Below are 21,897 nucleotides of genomic sequence, written 5' to 3'. Positions count from 1 at the left end.
TGTATATTTGCCTGTACAGTTATTTGTGAGACCTCCCTAGCCGGGTCAAGGACAGTGCCTGGTGCATCCTGTTACTGAAATGGTGCTCCAGAAACAGGTACAAAACAGCAATAGAAGAGATCTTATTCTTTGGTTGGTTTTGTTTTGTACTGGATTCCTCCAGAAACAGAACTAGAAACAGATCTGAATGCAAGTCGTTTATTTTGGAGATAATCCCTGGAAGCACTAATCAGGGAGAGAAGTGAGACAGCAAATGGAAGGAAACCAAAAGAAGGTGAATTAAGGATCACTTGCTGCTGGGCAAACTGGTGCTCAGCCCTTCTGAGGGCCTCGGGGAGCCTGCACAGAGCATGTCTCAGGGTTGTCTCACTTCAGGGGCAAGGAAACTGGAGCACTTATCCAAGAAGGCCGCCCCCAGAGTGTCAACTTCCCAGCAAGTCCAGCCTGTCTCATAAACGGGATGAGCCTGTCCTGCTGCCAGAGAAAGGCTACCAGCAGAGCCCCAGGCACAGACAGCAACAGTGGATGATAAGAGGTGTGGGCAAGGCTCTGGAAGTGTTTGTTACAAGGGTGGAAGGAGGCATTTCCCTGTAACATGTATACCATCAGAGGGCCAATCAGCAAGTCCGGGAGCTCTACTCACCTGTGGTTTCAGAGACTACTGGGGGTCAGCAGTGAGGATGCCAGGCTGGGGCTGGGCTGAAAAGGAAGGCGTCTCTCTTCATCTCTGGCCCAGACTCCCTGCCATGGGGCCATGTGGCTTCTCTAGGTGCCCTGCTTCCTGCCCAGCCAGGTGGCCTGAGGGCAAGTGGTGCACGGGAGGCTGGAGCATTATCAGAGCTAATGTGATCTCTGGGGAGGCATCACTTCCACTTACCATGGCACTTGGTGACACAGGCCATGGGATATAAGGCAGTGGCTGATGCTGTGAGTCCAGCTCTGGCCATTGCCCCACAGATACCAGGGCCCTGACACACAGCGGCTGGGCTGGGACACATTTAGAATCCAAGGACCTGTGTCCTGAGGATGCTATGAGGACCTATATCTCCATGGCACCAATGGGGAAACTAAGAAAAAATAGGAGGAGAGGTTTGCCAGCAGGTTTATTTCCTCCCTCCCTCCTTCCCTCCTTCACCCTTCCTTCCTTCCTTTCTTTCTCTTTCCTTCTTTCTTTCTTTTTTCTTTCTTTCTCTTTCCTTCTTTTTTCTTTCTTTCTCTTTCCTTCTTTCTTTCTTTTTTCCTTCCTTCTTTTCTTTCTCCCTTCCTCCCTTTCTTTCTCTCCTTTCCTTCTGTCCTTCTTTCCTTCTTTCTCCCTTTCTTTCTCTCCTTTCCTTCTGTCCTTCTTTCTTCTTTCCCTCCCTCACAGTTTTCTCCCTCTTTTTTCCTTCCCCTCTTCCCTCCCTCTCTCCATTCTTCCCTCCCTCCTTCTCTTCCTTCCCTTCTTTTGCCTCCTTTCCTCCTTCCCTCCCTCCCTCCCTCCCTCCCTCCCTCCCTCCCTCCCTCCCTCCCTCCCTCCCTCCCTTCCTTCCTTCCTTCCTTCCTTCCTTCCTTCCTTCCTTCCTTCCTTCCTTCCTTCCTTCCTTCCTTCCTCCATTTCTTTCTTTTTTTCTTGATCAAGGGACAATAGGCCTATGTTATACTACAGCTGACCTGCCCTGAATCCACTCATCATCGGTATAAGTTGTGCTGGATTTACAAATAGCCTAAAGACCTCCATGAGCTGAAATCAGCCTCCTTCAGGACACCTCCCACTAAAGTGCCCTGGGGATACCTGAGACTTCCGACCTGTGCAGATGCGGCGCAGTCCTTAGGCTTTTCTATTAATTCCAGCTGACCCTAGTCTGGCACCGGCATTAAAGAGCATCTGCTGCTTGCTGACTTCACATTCACATCCTCTCCCCTGAACTTTATGTGCCTTTATCAAACTGCAGACTGGACATCACTACCTGGGTAATCAAAGGCACATGGAAGTCACCATGTCCAAAGTAGCATCCTTGACCTCCCCTTCCTGACCCACACCATACCTGCTCCTCCACAGTCTCCCTACCAAGGGAATGGCATCTTTTTCCTTCTAGTTCCTTGGGCCGCAAACCTTGGAGTCAGCCTTGACTACTCTTTCTCTTCTTCTTCATCCAATCCTACTGCAAATGGCTGGTTCCAGATAATATCACACCTCCCCCCACACACAGGGACTTCCCTGTTACAAGCCATGTCATCTCTTGCCTGGATTAACGTGATAGCTTTCAAATGGCATTTCTAAATTTTTCCCTTATCTCATGAAGTTTTCGTTTTACAGAGCAGCTAGAAAGGTCTTCTGGAAATAAGTTTGGAGCCTATTACTGTCTTTCTCCAGTGGCTCTTATCTCTTTCAGAATAAAATCCAAAGTCCAATCTCAGCACTTTGGGAGGTTGAGGTAGGAGGATTTCAAACCCAGGAGTTTGAAACCAGCCTGAGCAACATAATGAGACCCTGTCTCTACAAGAAATTTTAAAAAATATTAGCCAAGGATGATGGGGCGCACCTGTAGTCCTAGTTACTCAGGAGGGCGAGGTGGGAGGATTGCTTGAATCCAGGAGGAGCCTGCAGTGAGCTGTGGTCATGCTACTGTACTCCAGCCTGGGTGACAGAGTGAGGCCATGCCTCAAAAACAAACAAAACCCGAAGTCCTTTCATGGGTGACATGGATGAATAAATCAATGCATTCTTTGGTGGACTTGCCAATGCAAGTCCTGCTGAGCCCTGCAGCCCCCATGGGAAGCCAGATCGGGCAGGGACAGAGGTGCTGGGGGAGAAGAGAATATGAATGGCCAGTGGTGTGGCAGACAAGCACTGGGCTGGGAGAGAGCACCCTGGGTCCCGACTCAGGCTCTGCTGTTTTCAGGCTGTACAGTAATGGCCAAGTCCATCAGCAAGGAGATAATCCCTGGAATTATCATAGATGCACCATAGAAAGAGGAAAGAGAGCACATGTCAGAAGAGCTGGGGAAAGAGAAAGGGAAGGAGGTGCCCAGGGCAAAGGGAATCGGTCTCCCTGAAGGAAAAGAGGAACTTTGCCTTCCCCTTCATCCAAAGTTGCCTTCCCCTTCATCTGGGGTGTCTTCCTGAGACCCGGATACATCCTTTGGCTTTAAGATAGTCATGTGAATTATGGAGGGAGAAGACTCACAGCTGGTTCAGGTTCCTCTCTAAGACAGAGGGGGGTTTGGCTAGCTGACCGGGCTGCCAGCCTGCACAGGGACTCTGTTCACCTGAGAATATCAGAGCAGGACAGAATCTCAGAAACCTTACACCCAGTTGTCCCGCTGTTAGAACAACACCAGGCATTCCTTAGATAATCTGAGGAAACATGGAATTTCCTCCCAGAAATAGGCACACACACCCAGCATTTTAAAATTCCATGTGAAATTTATCATATTAAAGAAAAAAGTGTACACAGTATATCTTTCCATGTATTTGTCTTCTTCAATGTACATTTAAATTTTAAATAGAGCATTTTAAATAGAGTTTGGGGCAGATTTGCAAATGCTGCATGAAATCCACCTCAGAATCCCTTAAAACAAGATATGCATTATTTTTTTCAGTTCAAATAATAATAATAATATGAACATACAAGAACCCACCTTCCCCTCTGGGGTAAGAAATAGAATATCTCCATATCTGACAAGCCCACATGCACACCACGCTCCCCAAGCACATTCACCCCTGTTCCCTGTTCCAAAATAAACACTATCCTAAGCTTGGTAATCACCACTTGTTTGTTTTCTTTATACTATTATCACATACAAATCTATTTCTTAACAACACATTGTTAGTTTATTCTTCTCCCAATTTTACGTAAAAGGAATAGCACTATAGAATTGTTCTGTGACTTTTTCTGGCTCAATATCATGTTTCTGAGAGTCATCCTTGCTGATGGGGTTGGCTGTAGTTTACTCATTTTCACTGTTGTTTATATTCATTCTATTTTATGAATAACAATGATTTATTTATTCATCCAGCTATGAAGGACGTTTGGCTTGTTTCCAGTTTTGTTTTGTTTTTTGTATTTTGAACAATGCTGCCTCTAAACTCTTTAAGATGTCACCTACACACACGTGCAAGAGTTTTCCTAGGTTTATTCTTAGGCATGAATTGCTGGTTTGTAGGGGGATGTGTTTGCTCAGCTTTATCAAGTAACGCCAAACCATTCTCTAAAGTGATTGTACCAACTGAAATTCCCTCTGGCACCGTGTCAATTCTTCGCCTCTAACTCCTTTACATCCTCCCTAACCCTTGGTATTATTTATGCTTTTAACTTTTGCCAAACTTTTGCGTGTGAAATAGTATCTCACTGTAGTTTTCATCTGCACCTCCCTGACTTCTCATGATCTTAACATCTCACAAATGCCTATGGGTCATTTGTGTTTCTTTTTCTTCTATGAGATGATGATACATGTTGGTCGTGAAATTTTCTATTGGCGTGTTCATCTTTTTCTTTTTTTTTTTTTTTTGAGACGGAGTTTCGCTCTTGTTACCCAGGCTGGAGTGCAATGGTGCGATCTCGGCTCACCGCAACCTCCGCCTCCTGGGTTCGGGTGATTCTCCTGCCTCAGCCTCCCGAGTAGCTGGGATTACAGGCACGCGGGACCATGCCCAGCTAATTTTTTGTATTTTTAGTAGAGACGGGGTTTCACCATATTGACCAGGATGGTCTCGATCTCTTGACCTCGTGATCCACCCACCTCGGCCTCCCAAAGTGCTGGGATTACAGGCTTGAGCCACCACGCCCGGCCCCATCTTTTTCTTATTAATTCACAGTAGTTAATAACATATCCTGGGCACTAATCTTTGAAATGTTGCCAACATCTTCTCTCGGCTACATTGTAAGGCTTTTTGCCCTGTTGGGTGACTTTGATAAGTACAGGCTATTAGTTTCAATGCAATTTAATGTAGCAGTCTTTTCTTTTGGTTTCTGTATTCATGTCAGGTTTAAGAAATCTGTCCCTAGCTGATATTTTTCAAAGTTATGTTTTAAAATTGGACAGTTTTGTCCTTCATATTGATGCCCACCTGGAGTTGATTTTTGTATAGAATATGAGGTAGGGATTCCACTCCACTATTTTTCATTTGAATAACAGATAAAAAATTTTCCTGACCCAGTCGTTAAGTAGTTACATATTCTCTGCTCTAATCATCAGAGAATTCTGTATCATAAAACAAGTTTCCTTGTATAGTTGCTTTTTTTTTCTAGGCTCTCTCTTCTGTTCTGTTGGTCTATTTATCTGTGCCTGAGAATTACCACACTGTCTTAATTACCATTGTTTTATAATACACTTTCTTATCTGGTGGAGCACAATTCTCCAGTTCTTTTTCTTTGGAAATGTCTTGGCCATGCTCTTCCCTACAAATTTCTGAATCACCTTGCACAGTTCTGTGAAAAATCCCACTGGAATTTCAATTGTTATTGCATTAAATCTATAGATCAATTTGATCTATACATCATCACAGTGCTTAGTCTTCCCATCCAAGAACACAGTATATGTTTCCATGTATTGTCTTCTTTAATGTACATAGCATTTTAAATAGAGTTTTGGGAGAATTTGCAAACTCTTGGATGAAATCCATCTCAGAGTCTCTTAAAATTATTGCCCTCTAGTGTATGAGCTCTTTTCTTTTTGCTCAGAAAACACTTCCCAATGGCTTCACCAGGAATATATTTGAACCAAAGTGATTCTTATAGTTATCTTCCAACTTCCTTCTTAACTGTCTCACTGGCCCCTGATTATCTGTGAAATCCTGGCCAGGTTTCCCTACTTCTCTGTATTTCAGTTTCCTTTTCTTTCTTTCCTTATTTCTTTCTTTCTTTTCTTTCTTTCTTTCCTCCTCCCTCCCTCCCTCCCTCCCTCCCTCCCTCCCTCCCTGCTTGCTTCCTTCCTTCCTTCCTTCCTTCCTTCCTTCCTTCCTTCCTTCCTTCCTTCCTTCCTCCCTTCCTGTATAGATGGGATCTTGTAATATTACCCAGGCTGGTATCATACTCCTGGGCTCAAGCAATCTATCTGTCTCAGCCTCTCGAAGTACTTGAATTACTGGCAAGAGCTACCATGCCTGGCCTCAGTTTCTTCATCTGAGAAATGGGTAAGATGATGATGATGATAAGAGCACTTACCTCATATAATTGCTGAGGGAATTAAAATGAGTAAACACATGTAAAGCACCTAGAATAGTGCCTGGCATCATATACAGGTTACTTCTTCTTCTTGTTCTTATCAAAACATTTCATTTCTTTGTCGGAGACAGGGATCTTCTCCAGAATTTTAATTTAGATTTATCTGACTTCAAATTACAAGACAGGGATAAAACAGCAAATATGGCTTGATATAACAATTATAGTGTGACTTTTGGACTTAAAAAACAAAAGCTGAGTTTAAAGCCTGCCTTTATTACGTGCTGGCTGGGTGACTTTTGGCTTCTGAGCCTCATTGTTCCCAGCTGTAAAATGGGGATAACAACACCTGTGAAGATAATCAGTGAGTAGCACTATATGAAGGGTTATGGTTCTCAACGCTCTAAAATACAGTGGCATTTGTGTCCTCAAAGGTCACCGTTTCTTCCTGGTGGCCTTTTGTATCTTTTCCACTTTCCCAGCTCATACCATTCTGTCAGATATGTTAAAAGTGAGTATTCCTGGGCCCCACCCTAGACATTTGAATTCAGTGGGTCTGCAGTGGGAACTAGGAATCTGAATGTTTGTGGCATGTTGATTCCTATTAAAAGAAATAATAACTGGAGCTTTCAGATAGTTGAACATGGGGAGGTTCCTGGAGGATAGTACACCTCCTGGAGGGAGGTCATGGAAGCTCCAACCCCCTTCACCAAACACCCTACTCATCTCTTCATTTGTATCCTTTGCACTATCCTCTGTAATAAAATGGTAAATGTGAAATTACAACAGAATCTATTCAGTAAGGTAATGCACAAGGCAAGGGAAGCATATAGCCCGCCCCCACGATGGCTCACAATGATCTGCAGTTCTCAATACTCAGGCCCCTGTGGAATGCCCAACCACACCGAGTCAGGGCTGGCCCTGCATGAGCAGTGGAATGTGGTAGGAATAATGCTCTGGGACTTTCCAAGCGAGGTAAGAAAAAGAAGGCTTGCTGCTCTGCCCAGAACGCTCTTGGAAACCTCCGTCTCCATGTGCGAAGTCCAACTTCCCTGAGGTTACCATGCTGGAGAGATTGTAGGGAGAGGCTCTGAGACCTGCCGGCCCCCTGCCATTCTAGCTTCAGCCAACCAAGTTATTCCAGTTGAGACCTTTGACATCATGGAACAGAAACAAGTCATTCCCTTTAAGCCCCACCCCAAATAATGACTTATGAGTAAAATAAATAATTGTTGCTCTTTATAAAAGAATAACTCCAGTATTAGTGACGTGTTTCATAACCTTTGTCCCACGTCGAGAGTGGCTGTGGCAGTTTGTGGGCAATTCAGCTTTGCCAAATTTAAATGCCTTTCTTCCCTCAGACTGGTGTGTCCTCCTTTTGCTCTGACCACTTGGCAAAAAAGCCATTTCCTGCCTGGACTGTCTGTTCCCATGAAGGCACGAACGGGTGTCTTCTAAGACATGGAACAGAGAAAAGCTGCTTCACGTTCACTGTCTAGGGGACCATCTAGGAGGCAGCAAGATCATCCATCAACCCCCCCAGAGCAGGGGCATGGAGGGGTGAAGGGACAGAGGTGTGAACTTCACCCTTTTCAAGGGAATCCTGAGGCCTTGGCTCAGAGTTGTCTGCAATGAAGCCAAGGCCTGGGGGATGCTGCATGTAGTCTGGGCTGGTCCTGCTTTGCATTCGTGCCCAGGATCCTGAACCTATTAAGTTGTTTAGTGATGGTGGTACACACAGTTCACACTCTGTGGACTACACACAGAGAATGCCTTCCTGAAACGTGTTCTTAAGAAGTCTGCCTCCCCCTCCTCTGTATTCTCCGATCTCAAAATGAAAGCTGGGTGGTCTTTGGGTAAGGATGGGGGGACTAGGAGGAAGGGCACAGGGTAATGATTCGCTACCCCTCTTTCTGGTAAATACCACCACACTCTCTTCCTAGTTTCTTAGGAGGGCCCTGATCCCTGGCTCCCTTAATGTGATCAGCAGAAATAGTGGCACTCAACTTCAATACTGCTTGGGAGTTCAAATCCTGTCTTTCACTTATCAGCTTTGCTACCTCGGGCTGATGTGTGCCTCAGTTTTATCATTTATAAAATGGGGCTTAGGGCCAGGCACAGTGGCTCTCACCTGTAATCCCAGCATTTTGGAAGGCCAAAGCAGGTGGATTGCTTGAGTCCAGGAGTTTGAGACCAGCCTAGACAACATGGCAAGACCCTGTCTCTGCAAAAAATACAAAAATTAGGCAGGTGTGGTGGCACACACCTATAGTCCCAGCTACTCAGGAAGGCTGATGTGAGAGAATTGCTTGAGCCTGGGAGGTCAAGGCTGCAGTGAGCCATTAGGACCCCACTGCACTCCAGGCTGGGTAACAGCGTGAGGCCCTGTCTCAATAATAATAATAATAAAATTGGGCTTTTGATAGTATCTATATCTCTTGGGGCAGTTGTAGGGCTTAAATGCATCAGCAACTGCAAAGTACATACACGATAGACATTTGCTATACATTTGGCAGTTCCTATTCACGTAGCAAACTGGGTCTAGTCATTATGCTAAGTACCATTTCATACAAGATGATCATTAATTCTCATTCTACAGATTAAAGACAATGATGGAAGTGGTTAGATGTTCTGTCCTGGACTACATGGCTAGAGTGGGACAGAGGGTAGGGTTTCAACCCGAATGCTGGTGGGCTCCAGGGCACACACTCTTCACCCCTGTTCTGTCTCCGTGGCTCAGCAGCTGCCTGTTTGGGCCTCACCTGCCTCACTCCACGTCTCTACTCAAGATCCCTATTCTCAACAGGTCTGCTCACCCTTTTTGGCTGGGAAACTTGAGGCCATCGCTGATGCATTTCTGAACGCAGATGTTGTGGTTTGCCAGCTATTGACTCCTCTGGCCCTTTCCCCTCAAGGAGTTAGAGTCCTTCCCTCTTCAAGGCTCACCTCCCACCTCAAGCCCTTAGATCCACCCCTCCCATCAGTTCTAGGATCTGCCCCAAACTCCATTTTGTTTCTCTTCCACTTTTCTTCTCTGCCCGCTCTGACTTCGTCCTGCCCACCTTTCAGGTCCTCAGCATCTGCTGACAGTCTCCCCACTGCTGCATTTCATGTGTTTGCCCTTCCTCCCAGGTAGCTGGCAGAAGAACCCTCCACTTCTCGGCCCTGCTCCGTGCCTCCCTGCCTCACTTCCACTCCCCAAATTGCACAAGGTAGTGGCAGAGCAATAACTCAGACCTGGCTCTGACAGGTGGTCCCAGGGTCTTCCCGCACCCACGTCCTCTCCATGGTACGTTCCTCAGAGCAGGCAGTTGAACATTGCTCTGGCATTACTACTCTGAAGGAAGGAGATGAAGGAAAGGTCAGTTTCCATGAGGAGGCTGGGAAGACTCAGAGGTCTGGGGTGGTGGGGAGGTTTATGGTGGCACTGAGAGGAGGGTCCTGGCTGGGAAGGATCCTTGGTGATGTCAGAGGTGGGGAGGTCATCATGAGGCCACCCTGCCTGTTCCAAGGGCCGCAGGAATCCTCACTGAGCCCTCCAGCACACACACTTCCCTTGTGAGGGGACTGGCAGCTGGTCTACAGTGCCCACGTGTGGATGTGGGCCATGGAGCTGAAAGGGTTCCCACACGCAGTTCCATTCTTCAGTGCATATCCTGGGGAGAGGCAGGAGAGGCTGTTGGTGGAGAAACTTAGGCAATAGGAGAAGACTGAGGGACAGACCTGCTGGGCTCAGGAGTAAACATGCAGTCACCAGGGAGGGCTGCACATATGCTCTGTGTGGCCAAAGAGCAGGCCCAGAGCCACAAACAGGCACTTCAAGGAGTCAGTCCCCAGCTCAGCGTAGCCCAGGAGAAAGGTGGAAGGGCTGTGTCTAGGAAGGCTGGGGGCTGACCTCTGAAGAATGAATGTCCTACCTGCCCCTTCCTCAGGCTCAGGCTTTGGGAGAACAAGTCTGGGGAGCTGGAGAAAGGAATGGGGCTTTGTTTCAACGTTTTCCAAATTTTGCTAAGAGTGTTCTTCCCTTTTTTCTCCCTATCCTCCAACCCACCCCTAACAAGACTGCTGGCCATGCCCCCATCCCTTAGAAGCCAGGATGATCAGAGCTTAGAGGAACCTTGTAGATCTCTCTGGAAGCAGAGAAGTGCAGCCCTCAGAAGAGAGGGCACTGGCTCAGGGCTATGCAGGCCCTGCTTTAAATGACTTGGAATCTCAGAGGGAGAGAGTCCCACTGCTTTTCATGCGTTTTTAGCCCTGATTATGGAAGGAGTGAGTCTCTGTCTGGTGTTCATGTGTCTGTAATGACTCTCACCTACTAATCCCCAGTTCAACCGAGAGAAGCCAGGCTTTAGGTCAGAACCTTCAGGCCCAAACCACATCAAACTAGAATCTCCTATCAGTGCTTTCTTTTCATTGCTTTATTTTTACAGTTATCTATTTATGGCATGTGATGTTTGTTTTTTATTTATGATATGATGGTGATATAAAGTTTCTTTCATTATTTCTTACTGTTAACTTAAAAAAATGTGGATTATTCCCAAGCATGTATTTACACCGTCACTATAGAGTATCTCTGCTCCCACTAGATACCTGCTCTATGGTGTACATAGATACCAGATAGTGAAAGCTTAGATACATGCTTGGGAATAATCCACACTCTATGCATACATAATACATACCTAATAGCACATAATAAATATATGGTATACATGCATATGATGCATAATTATATAACAATATGTATTTAGCATTAAATATAAATATGTATAATTAGGAATAATCAATATACATATTATACACACACGCACACATACTCAATATATACATATACTGTGTATGTATATATTACATAATTATACATATATGGTACATATACAGCATGTGTATATGGACCTATGTATATACTATATGCTTACATTATTACTTAAAATTACACATATGCATTTACATGTACCTGAATATTTGTATATATCCCTAAAGTTTTATACATATAAACTATATATATATAAACATATATTTACACATTTTTATGCATAGAACATATATGTATATTTGTATGAGGCTCAACACATGCAGAAAGTTGAAGTAATTATAAATGCACTTTTTACATAGTAAAAACACCCATGAAACCACACCCAGGCCATTCAAAAAATGAAAAAAATGACCAGAACCAGAGGAGTCCTCCTTATTGCCCGTCCCTGTCAACTTCTTCTTCCTCCCAGAACTACTCTCTCAACCTTGAACCCCAGAGATTTATTTTGCTTGTCTAAGCCTTTATGCATCACTTTTGTGCATGTTTAAAGTTTATACAGTTGGCCTTATTCTGCATGAATCCTCCTGCAAATGTTCTTGAGGTTTTTCCATGTTGATACTTGAGCTTCCTTTTTCAAACAGATGTATTTAATTAAGAAGAGTGAGTTGCTTTAAAGGAAAACACCAAATGCATACTAGGACAAGTTGACCAGGTAGTGTCAGAATTCAGGAAGCATTGGCTCTGAGCCTGGTATCTTCCCCTTTTGCAGGTGTGCAAACCCAGGCCAAGGGGCATAAGAGCCGTACCTCAGGCCACTCTGCATGTTCACTGCACAACTGGGATGAGATTCCACCCAAGAGCCTGAGGCCAGAGACCATTCCTACTATGTCATGTTGGCAAGAACATTCCCCTCCGCCTTACCCTACACCACAGTCTATTTCCTAGCCAACATTGGCTCTTAACCTTGAACTGCAGAAAGTAAGCTGTTTTTCTTGTGTTTTATTGATTGTTTTGGAATTAAGCCTAGAGTCAGGGTGGTGTGGTATTGGGGGACCCAATCCCACCAAGGCAGCTGTCCAGCCTTCAAAGTTATGACAGGCCTTCTACTTGGCAGCCCACCTCGGTGACCTATATTTCAATATGTGCTATTAGATTATTGCTAATGAGACATCTTAGGGATAAAAGAATTATGCTCGCTGCTGGGCTATGGTAAAAGTACAATTGAATTAAAGGCTGAAATCGTTTAGGACTCTGCTAGACAACCTGTCCCCCAGGCTGGGCCCGAATGGAGATATTAAGCTTTGGAAATTACACAGGAAAAATAAGTATAATTGATCTAAGGTAACTTCACTCGTCTAAATTAAATAATGTGATTGTTACAGGCAGAAAGGCTCGGGATGAGGAGCCGGGCGGAAAAGGCTCGCTATCTGCAAACAAAGTTATAAGTGAAAGCCCTGGGGAATTGGCTTTCCCCTGACAAGCCGAACACCCTCCTGATGGCTTCTGAGAGTCCACTTGGGCATCAGTAGGAAATGGACCTGGTCTTAATGTCATAGAATCTGAGGTTTGCCAGGCGCCTCTGACCACCATCCTCACCAGCCCCTCACCGAGCCAGCTCATGCCCCACCCAGCAAATTGTCCTGTGCCATCTGCACGGTTCTCTTGCTTAGCAGAGATTTACCTAACCCAGCACTTTGGGACGGGGAGGTGGGCAGATCATCTGAGGTCAGGGGTTCGAGACCAGCCTGGCCAACATGGTAAAATCCCATCTCTACTAAAAATACAAAAACATTAGCTGGGTGTAGTGGTAGGTGCCTGCAATCCCAGCTACTTGGGACGCTGAGGCAGGAGAATTGCTTGAACCCAGGAGGTGGGAGTTTCAGTGAGCCAAGACCATGCAATTGCACCCCAGCCTGCAAAAAGAACAAAACTCCGTCTCAAAAACAAACAAAAAACAAAAACAAGAAGAGATTTCTCTGCTGGTGTCTGTAGGTGCTTTTTTTTCCCATCCATAGGAGTCTTGCCCTCTGCAATGCCTAAGGTCCATGCACCTCACCTCTTTGAAGCTGGCCTTCAGAACCCCATGCCATCATTTATAAATGGCACAACTTCGTATGGAGTGCCAATTAAAGACTAGTCTTTAAATGAAGGTATTGCACTTGCAGAACTTCGGAGCTCTGTCTCCAAGGGGCTCCCTTTCTCTGGCCCAAATATTTGCACTCCATCAACACTTTCATTGATTGCAGGTTATTTGGGGGCAATGCTAGTCCTGATGCTGTTCATTGAAAGGCAGATGCTGGCGTCTCCCAGGCAGGAAGAGGTCCTGCAAACCCATGAGGGCCGAGATTCCCCAGGTCCTCCATTGATTCCCTTCTGCCCCCACTAGCAGCTCCCTTTGCCTTCCCTAGCATCTGTCTCACCTGTAGGCAACACAGCTGGCTGCCTGCAAGGGAAGACTTGGGGGATCCCCAGCTATTCTTACCTTGCCCCAAACATTGCTGTTCTTAGGATGTAAAGCCTATAGTTCAGCCTCTTGTTTTAAGTTATCACCCTTCTCTGGCTAAAAACCAACTAGAATATGTGAAAAAAAAGAGAGAGAGAGATTTTCTCTCTCCATCCAATCTTTCTTTTCCTCTCCTTCCTTTCCTCCCTCCTTCCCTTCTTCTCTGCCTTCCTTCCTTGCCTCCCACAAGCATTTCTTGAGTCATCCCTATGTATCAGGAACAATTCTATCAGCCAGGACTATAGTGGTAAACAAGACAGGTGAGGTCCCTTCTTAAAGTCAAGCCAGGAGAAAAGTCTAGAAACAAATAAACAAAGAGGTGAGTAAGATGTGGATAGATACTGACAAGTTCCCAGAGTGGTGAGTTAGACTCACACTGCCTGGGAAGGACCTGCAGTGGCCAGGTACTCAGAAATATCCTCTTCAAGGTCTCTCAAGTTGAGCTCAGCCCTGCAGACAGCCAGGGAGGAGTGAATTAGGAAGAGGCAGCACAACATTCAAAAGCACTGAGGGTTGGAGGGAGACTGAGCAGAGAAAGGAGGGCAGTGCTGTCCAGGTTGTGAGCAAGGGGAGATGAGGGTGGCAGTGACCTGATTTTAAGCCACCTTCTGGCCACTCTGAGGAGGTTGGCTTTTACTCTCAACACAGTGGAAAATCCATTGAAAGCTTCACAGCTGGGTAGCATGATCAAGTTTGTATTTTAAAGAGCCTGTCCAGCTACCGTGTGTAGAGTGGTGGGCAGGGGTGAAGCAGGGACTGGTCAGGAGGCGAGATGAGTGTAAGAAGAGTTGAGGCTCTCCTCCCAGGTAGGAGGAGAAGGATTGGCTGGACAACAAAAATAGTTTGATGACATTCTAAAGCCCATCATACAAGGACCGTCTTGGGAGGGGGAGGCACATTTTCTGATTCTAAAAATAAATAAATAAATAATTAATAAATAAATAAATAAATAATTTTAAAGACTAACTGAATGTTCCCTCTCTACTTCTTTACAGATATGATTGCCCTGGGTCAGAAAACTTGCTAACTTGTCCCATCCTGCCGGGAAACTGTCTTTGAGCCTCTCTCTGCCTTTTAAAGTTGGACAGACAGGAGCAGCAGCTTCAAAGGCTGCCGGCTCTCTTGATCCGTCTGTGAACAGGACAGAACACAGATTTTGATGATTCTTAAGTATGTCCTCAAACCTCACCCTGTCAACAAAAAGATTTGGAATGTGGAACACGAGAAATCTCTGTTCCTCAAAAGCCAGTTACTGAGTGTGAGAGACTGTCCACATTCATCCCCAGAGAAGATGTTTTCTAAAGCAGAAGCACAAGCTCTCACTTTCCCAGTATGGGCCTTTTCTGTTAATTCAGGAGGAAAAAACGAACTGAGTCTCGTACAACTCAATCCTCCCCATTGCGCTTTGCACAGGAGCCACTCTTTGGGCCTCAGTTTTCCCTTCTGTATAATGGGTGAAAGTTCCCAGCATTCACATCTATTCTGACATTCTTTGTCAGAGGGAGACAGATTCTTACCAAGAGGGAGTGACTGGCCGTGATGGATTTACAGACATGATCACTGGGGGCACTACCCGAAAGTGCTTTGAGTGAATGGTGAGACTTCGGCTCCTCGAATTGTGTGCTGGGGTGGCTACTGACCAGGCAGGATTCGAGAGGGGAGGACCAAGAGGCAGGATGGTCTGGCCCAAAGGACTCACATCAGTGTTGTAATTACGTTTTCCCGACTTCTCCTGTTGTTTTGGCCACCTGGGGTCCTCACAAAACCTTCATTACTTTCCGATTGTCTGAGTTTCTTTTTTTCCTGTTACCTTCAGACTTCGAAATGAGTTCAGTGACTCAGCCATTTGACTTCTTATTAATTCCAGGCTCCCGTGTCCTATCCGTGCGTTCCCCTTCCCGTTTTTCAGCAGCCTGGCTTATATAATACTTTAACTCTTCCCAGGCAGCCACGGAGGAAGCCACTGCCAGTCACTCCCTGTTACCTGTGCCTCTAAAGTATCATGGTTCTGGGTTACCTTCCACTTTTACATTTTCTGTGCAGAGAGTCCCATTTTCAGAGTAGAAAGAGAATTCTGAAGTTCTGGCACATATTATTAAACTAAAAACCAAGACCCCAAATAAATGGGTTAGTTGAATACCACAAAATATTGCTAATAAGATAAATTAAAAAAAAATTCTAATATAGAAAGAACTTCAGAGTTTATTCAGAACAACCCCTCTCTACCATTTCAGTCCCAGGAGCGGCCATTTCCCATGTGCTTGAAGGCCTCCCATGATGTAGTGTTTGCTACCTCCAAAGGCAACTGATTCCACCTTCAGACATCTCTCCTTGTTAGAGAGTTCCTTAGGTCAAGATCTGCCTTCCTGTAGCTTCTGCCAGCTGGCCCTGGGCTTAGCTCCTGGATCCACACAAAAGAAGATTGTACTCATCCTTCTACATAACAACTCTGCAGACATTGAGGGCAGGAATAACAACTCCGTCTCCCCACCCCCATCACCACCACCCACCCTAGGTTTGCTCTTCTCTGGGTACTCCCCTGCCTTTAAGTGGGTCTTAAGAGACTAGCTTCAAATACCGTGGAATTGCCTTTGGAATTCAGCAGCTGCCAGGGAACGTGAAACTAATTGCTTAAGAGGCCACAGGGACACATTTCATCCCTGCATCAGCCACTGACTTTCTCTGGTTTGATTTATCTGGTTTACATCGATTCCTTCCCTGTGAAATGCAAACATTTGTGCTGCTTCACCACCCTCAAGAGACCTACTCCTTCTCTCTCACCAGGGACAGGTCATAACCATTTGTGCTCACTCAAGAAGGTACCCAAGGGTCACTAGGGCAGCTGTGGCATTGCAGAGCTCAATGTTCAGGGCAGATCGCGGAAGGAGTTACCTCTATTATAGGGAGTCACCACCACCCAGTGCCTTGTGGGGCAGCTATAGCCCCCAGTGGTGTTTATTTGGTATACCCAGTGGTTTGTGAATCAGGAAATTTTACATAAAATCTCTGCAATTCTGGCTTTTCATAAAGCATCAGAAGCTCTGTCTGACCACTCATGTGTGTGTGAGAGAGAGAGAGAGAGAGAGAGAGAGAGAGTGTGTGTGTGTGTGTGTGTGTGTGAGAGAGAGAGAGAGAGTCTTGCTCTGTCTCCCACGCTAGAGTGCAATGGTGCAATCTTGGCTTACTGCAACCTTTGCCTCCCCAGTTCAAGTGATTCTCCTGCCTCATGCTCCCAAGTAGCTGGGATTACAGGCACGTGCTCCCACACCTGACTAATTTTTGTATTTTTAGTAGACACAGGTTTTCACCATGTTGGTCAGGCTGGTCTCGAACTCCTGACCTCAAGTGATCAGCCTGCCTCAGCCTCCCAAAGTGCTGGGATTATAGGTGTGAGCCACTGTGCCCAGCTGTCTGGCCACTCTTAAGTTTTGGAGAGGGCACAAGCTCATCTATTGGGCCTCAGACTCCTTACTTCCCATCTGCCTTATGTTTCTGACCAGACTCTGTGATGTTTGAGAGTTTGTAATCCATGCCTTGGACACTTCTTCCTCTTTGTACCAGCACTGGCCTGATAGTGGTGGAAAGGGCTATCACCATCTGAGAAAGGGTTATCACTTTGCCTCTATACAAGCGGCCAGGGTTCTCCATTCCCACCAACATCCTTAGCCATTGCTAGTCGCCCACCTGAACTCTTACCTGTGGGAGTGTTGCCTGCTGTTTCCTGACCCTTCTTGTCTTTGCACTTGCCATTCTCTCCACCCAAGGCACCCTTCCCTACCTCTACCACCATACCCCACTGCCCACATCACTGTCTGATAAAGGAATATTCATCCTGCAGGATCAGCTTCGATGTCGTTCTTTCTGAGTGCATGGTGTTGTGGTATGGACCTTCATTTTCCTGGGCTCCCTTAGCATACTTTCCGTTTTTTTTTTTTGCTTTAGCATCTTTTCCATGGGAAAGAAGAAAAAGCAGAGCCCCTGCAGGCAGTGTGATCTCAGATTTACACATGTGAAAGAGAAGACTATATAATCTGATAAAATCATGGTTATTGTTACTCTTAAAGGACTGTGGAGTCTCAATGTGTATTCACATTCATTGTGTCCTAGACAAACCAGAAATAGACTCCAGAGTGACACCGCACATGGTGGGACATTGTACATCAATCTACATATACCTGGTATTTGTAAGCTTCCCATGCTACTAAATGGAGCCACCCTCTTGGCCAAGGAGATTCTAAAGTAAATCTGAAAAAGTAGTTCAGGCCACGACAGGAAGGCAGGAGTGAGACATGCTTCATTATGGTAGCAGTGGTTAATCTGTACGAGTCTGCAGCAACCTCAATTCTTGCCTCCTCAGAAGAAATAATGCAACCGAGGAGCATAAAGTAAAGTAAGAGACCAAGGCAAGTTTTAGAGCAGAAGTGAAAGTTTGTTAAAAGGTGTTAGAGCAGGAACAATAGGAAATAAAGTACACTTGGGAGAGGGCCACACAGGCAACTTGAGAGATTCAAGTGCATAGTTTGATCTTTGACTGGGGGTTTTGTACATTGGCATGCTTCCAGGGAGTTGCATCTTTTCTTCCCTGATTCTTCCCTTGGAGTGGGCTGTCTGGCCTGCCAGCACTTGGGAGGGACCACATGCACAGTGTGTTTGCTGAAGTTGTGTGGATGCTCACTTGAGGCGTTCTTCCCTTACCAGTTGAGTGTCCTAGAGGAAGGTCATATACCAGGTTACTCCGCTATTTTTGCCTCTTGTGTGCATGCTTGAGTCCACTTGTCCAGCTGCTGAGATCTTATCAGAAGCGCTAATCACCAGCTTCAGGTGTTTTCTATCTATTGAGAAACTGCCTTTACCTGGATCCGGCTGTCACCAGTTATTTTTCTGAAGAAACAGTTTAACAATCACCTATCACCTGATGATCACCTGACATTCCTGGTGGGAAGGGGGCTCTCCTGCCCTGCTCATGTCTGACTATATACCTACTATAACATTTCCTTTTTCAAGAGTCTAAGACCCCAATTCTTTGAGGAAATGGATAAGGATCACTCTTCTGTAATTGCTTCCTGTTGACAGAGGGATAGTGGTGGTGGTTTTGTGGGTCTTGGCCTCTTGCTAGCTGTCAGGGCAGGTTGGCTCCATGGGTTGGTGAAAGTGGTATCATCCATCCAGGTCCAAGGGAGATAGGGCAGGATTTCATCTTTGTCATGTTTCTCTGATGGGGAGTCTAGGAATTCTCTGTAGAAAGACAACTCTTGAATATTGAAAGTAGAGCATTCCTCTCTGAGAGTCGTCTGGAGTTCAATGGCCTGAAGGTGAGAGGCTAAATGAAATAAGGGGTTGAGGACAGCTCCAAAAAATCCCGAGGCTGCCAACATGCCCAGGTAGCTGGTGGGTATAGTCATGCCTGCTAAGACTTGGGTGTGTGGGGTTGCTAGCCAATTCCAATATGTGCCGAGAATTAGAATCTTGATCCAGACTTTTGCATTACCCATCCCTCTTGTTTCTTCTGAGCTGCAGCCAGAGATCACTGGTTGTTTCCAGAAATAAGCAGGGTTAGCCTAAATTACAGACAAAAACTCAAAAACAACTGATGAGACTAGAATCTAATAACAGGCATACCATGGTTTTTAAAACATAATTTTTCTCTCTCAGTCCTCATTTCTATTAAAAACAAATTTTAAGACTGATTCCTTTGCAAAGTAAGCTTTCATCTTCATCTTGTTATACTTACCCAATTATTTGTATAAAGCACAGCAAAAATAATTATTTGTCATATAGGTTCTTTTTAAAATTGACTTTGATGGAACTTTGTTTCACAAGACATTTGAGATTAGATTTTTTTAAAGCCTTAAGTCCAGCCATTGGATTGTGCCATCAAATACCTGTATGAATTGGGTAAATTTCTCTCCTCTTGAGTTCCCAAGATAACTTGGGCCTCCTGGGCCTGTAAGAAAGTGACATTCTTTACTTACCACTAGTCAGGAATTCTGTATGGGGAGTGCAAAGGCAAGGTATGAGGCCGATTTTCCCAAGGGGCTTTATTGGCTCTGTAAGTCAAATTTGATTCCTTAAATGAAAGTGCATCATTCCAGTTAAAGTCTTGGTAAAATAACCAATGTCTCCAATTGTGTCCTGATACAAAAGAAAATAGATTCTTATTGCATTTATGCAAATAACTATATTGCCATTATGTTAAGAATACTCACAAATACTTTCCAAATTTTGGAGAAATTGCTCCAAATTTTGTTTATAGGAGTATACTTTATTGTTAAAAGCTGTAAATAGCTCAAAAGAAAAGTTTTCCTGGTTTTGAAAAACAAAGGATTAGCAAGATTTTAAGCAAAAATTCATAAAAGGATTATTTTAATCTACTATTAGTTTAGTCTATGAAATTAACTCCTATTCTGCTTGTTATTCATAAACATTTCAGCTCTTCAGGAGAGTCCTGGAAATTTTTCCCCTATTCTAATGTCAACATCTCCAAAGTTACCAGAAACCTGCATTTAAGAGTACCTGTTAGAGTCCTAGAGCTGATTAGAAAATCAGCTTTTAACAAGGATTAAAACAACACAATTGTTCATGGATGACAAAGTCTTAGGGTAGCCACAGTCAAAGATAAAATTGATAAGGAAATTTGTTACCTCAGTACCACACAATAATTTAACATTAACAATTATAATTATTACTGATAATGTATACTAAGTCATATCAGAATTATAGGAGTTTGCATAATTTTGGAATGTACGCCAATAGCACATTTAAACCAACACAATCCAAAGAAAGCCAAATTTTACCTTTGCATTAGTGTGTTATTGATGTCAAACCCAGTTCTTAATAAAACCTTATAGACAAATCTATCCAATCTTAATCAGTTTGATCATAACATAAGATTCTCATAAATCTTTTGATTTTCTGTTAAATTCTTTCAATTTTCTGTTAAAGAGCAAAATAATGCCTTAAGAAACTCAGGTCCTGCTTTTATTTCAATGCTCAATTTATGGATAGACTACATAATACCCCTTTAATTTTAGCTAACATGTTCACACACATAATTTCTTTTAGAAGATTAATCTTTTATAAATCTTCCACAACTTCCTCAAATCTTCAGCTTTATCCTGTCTAACTTAAAAGAGTTAAACAACCCTTTAACCCTCCAAACTAGGCAAAAAAAATTATATTCCCATGTCTTCTTATCTTTTGCCAAGAGCACATTCTACTTTCCTTACATGCCTTGCATGTAAAACTGTTTTTCCAGTAGCCTTGAGTACATGTTACACCGTTAACTCTTAGCAAATTTTACTTTTGATAAAAAAGTCTGGTAAGTAAATGATTCTAATTATGTAATAGGTTTGAACCTAGAAGACCAGATAAAGAGCAGATAAAGTCTGACTCTTTTCAGCATAGCTAGGGGGCATGGCTCACTCTGTATGTTCTTAGGTCTTACCTAGCTTTAAAGCAGGCATGTTGTACAGTTAAAAGTCATAGTAGCAGTTTATGACCTTAGAGTAGTTAGTAGAAATAATAATCTTTAATATTGTATAACATTTATTTTATAAATTCCCTTTCACAATTTTTTTGTGGCCATCTATAACATCCTTGGACTTTCTGACTTGTTCTAAACATCTCTCTTTAAAAAAAAAGTCATTTTTACTTTAGGACAAGAATTTATCATGTAAGATCCTTTTTAATATAATATCTATCTTCTTTTTAAACTTTCTTACCAAAACTACCTCTTTACGTTTGTAACCTTTGGATTAGACAAGTCATTTATTTTCCTTCTGTTAGAAAGTCAAGATTTATATTGCATGTTGCAGTGTGAATCCTGTGAAGGGGGCACAGGGGGAGGTTATCTATATACTGCAGAAGTTATCTCCCCTCAAAAAACTGTTCAGTTAGTTCTGCTAGAGCTTGTCTGAATAAGCATGGGCTGTTTCTAAATTCTTGAGGTAGGGCTATCTAGACTGAAGTCATTGGTTAAAGATTTAAGTAGCTTTCCCAGGACACATAGGGCTATTAGAAGGAAATGTGCATTCAAATGGTGGGTAAATATTAAGTATTTTTTCCATCTTGAAAGTGTATTTTTTCCCAAAAAAGGTGTGGAGTATGTAGACTTTACCAGGGATTTGTGGAAGAATGTTAATTGTTCCCTTAAATAATATAAAGGGAGCATGAATCTTTTTTTTTGAAGAGAGGGTGTGACATTTGACCCCATGACTCAGTAGGATTTGGAGGAGAGTTGCTTAGAGAAGGAGATTAGCACAAAGTAGGCAGCTCTTGAGCCCAAAAGGGAAATTTGTCATTTTACTTGTTGCCTCCAGAGTTGCCCTTGTTCTATTGATGACAGTGTCTGATTTGGAAACCTGCTGGAGTGGAGGGCCCCTTCAGCTCTAGGCTGCCAGGGGTTGGAATTCTGTCCTGGGGAACATTCAGCCTTCAGGACAGAGCTGATTCCAGTGTCCAAGCTTGTGGCAGAGGGGGCAAGCCATGTGGGCCTTTCT

Source organism: Callithrix jacchus, chromosome 20 (genome assembly GCF_049354715.1).
Source record: "Callithrix jacchus isolate 240 chromosome 20, calJac240_pri, whole genome shotgun sequence".
NCBI lineage: Eukaryota > Metazoa > Chordata > Mammalia > Primates > Cebidae > Callithrix > Callithrix jacchus.
This window is presented reverse-complemented; position numbering follows the sequence as displayed.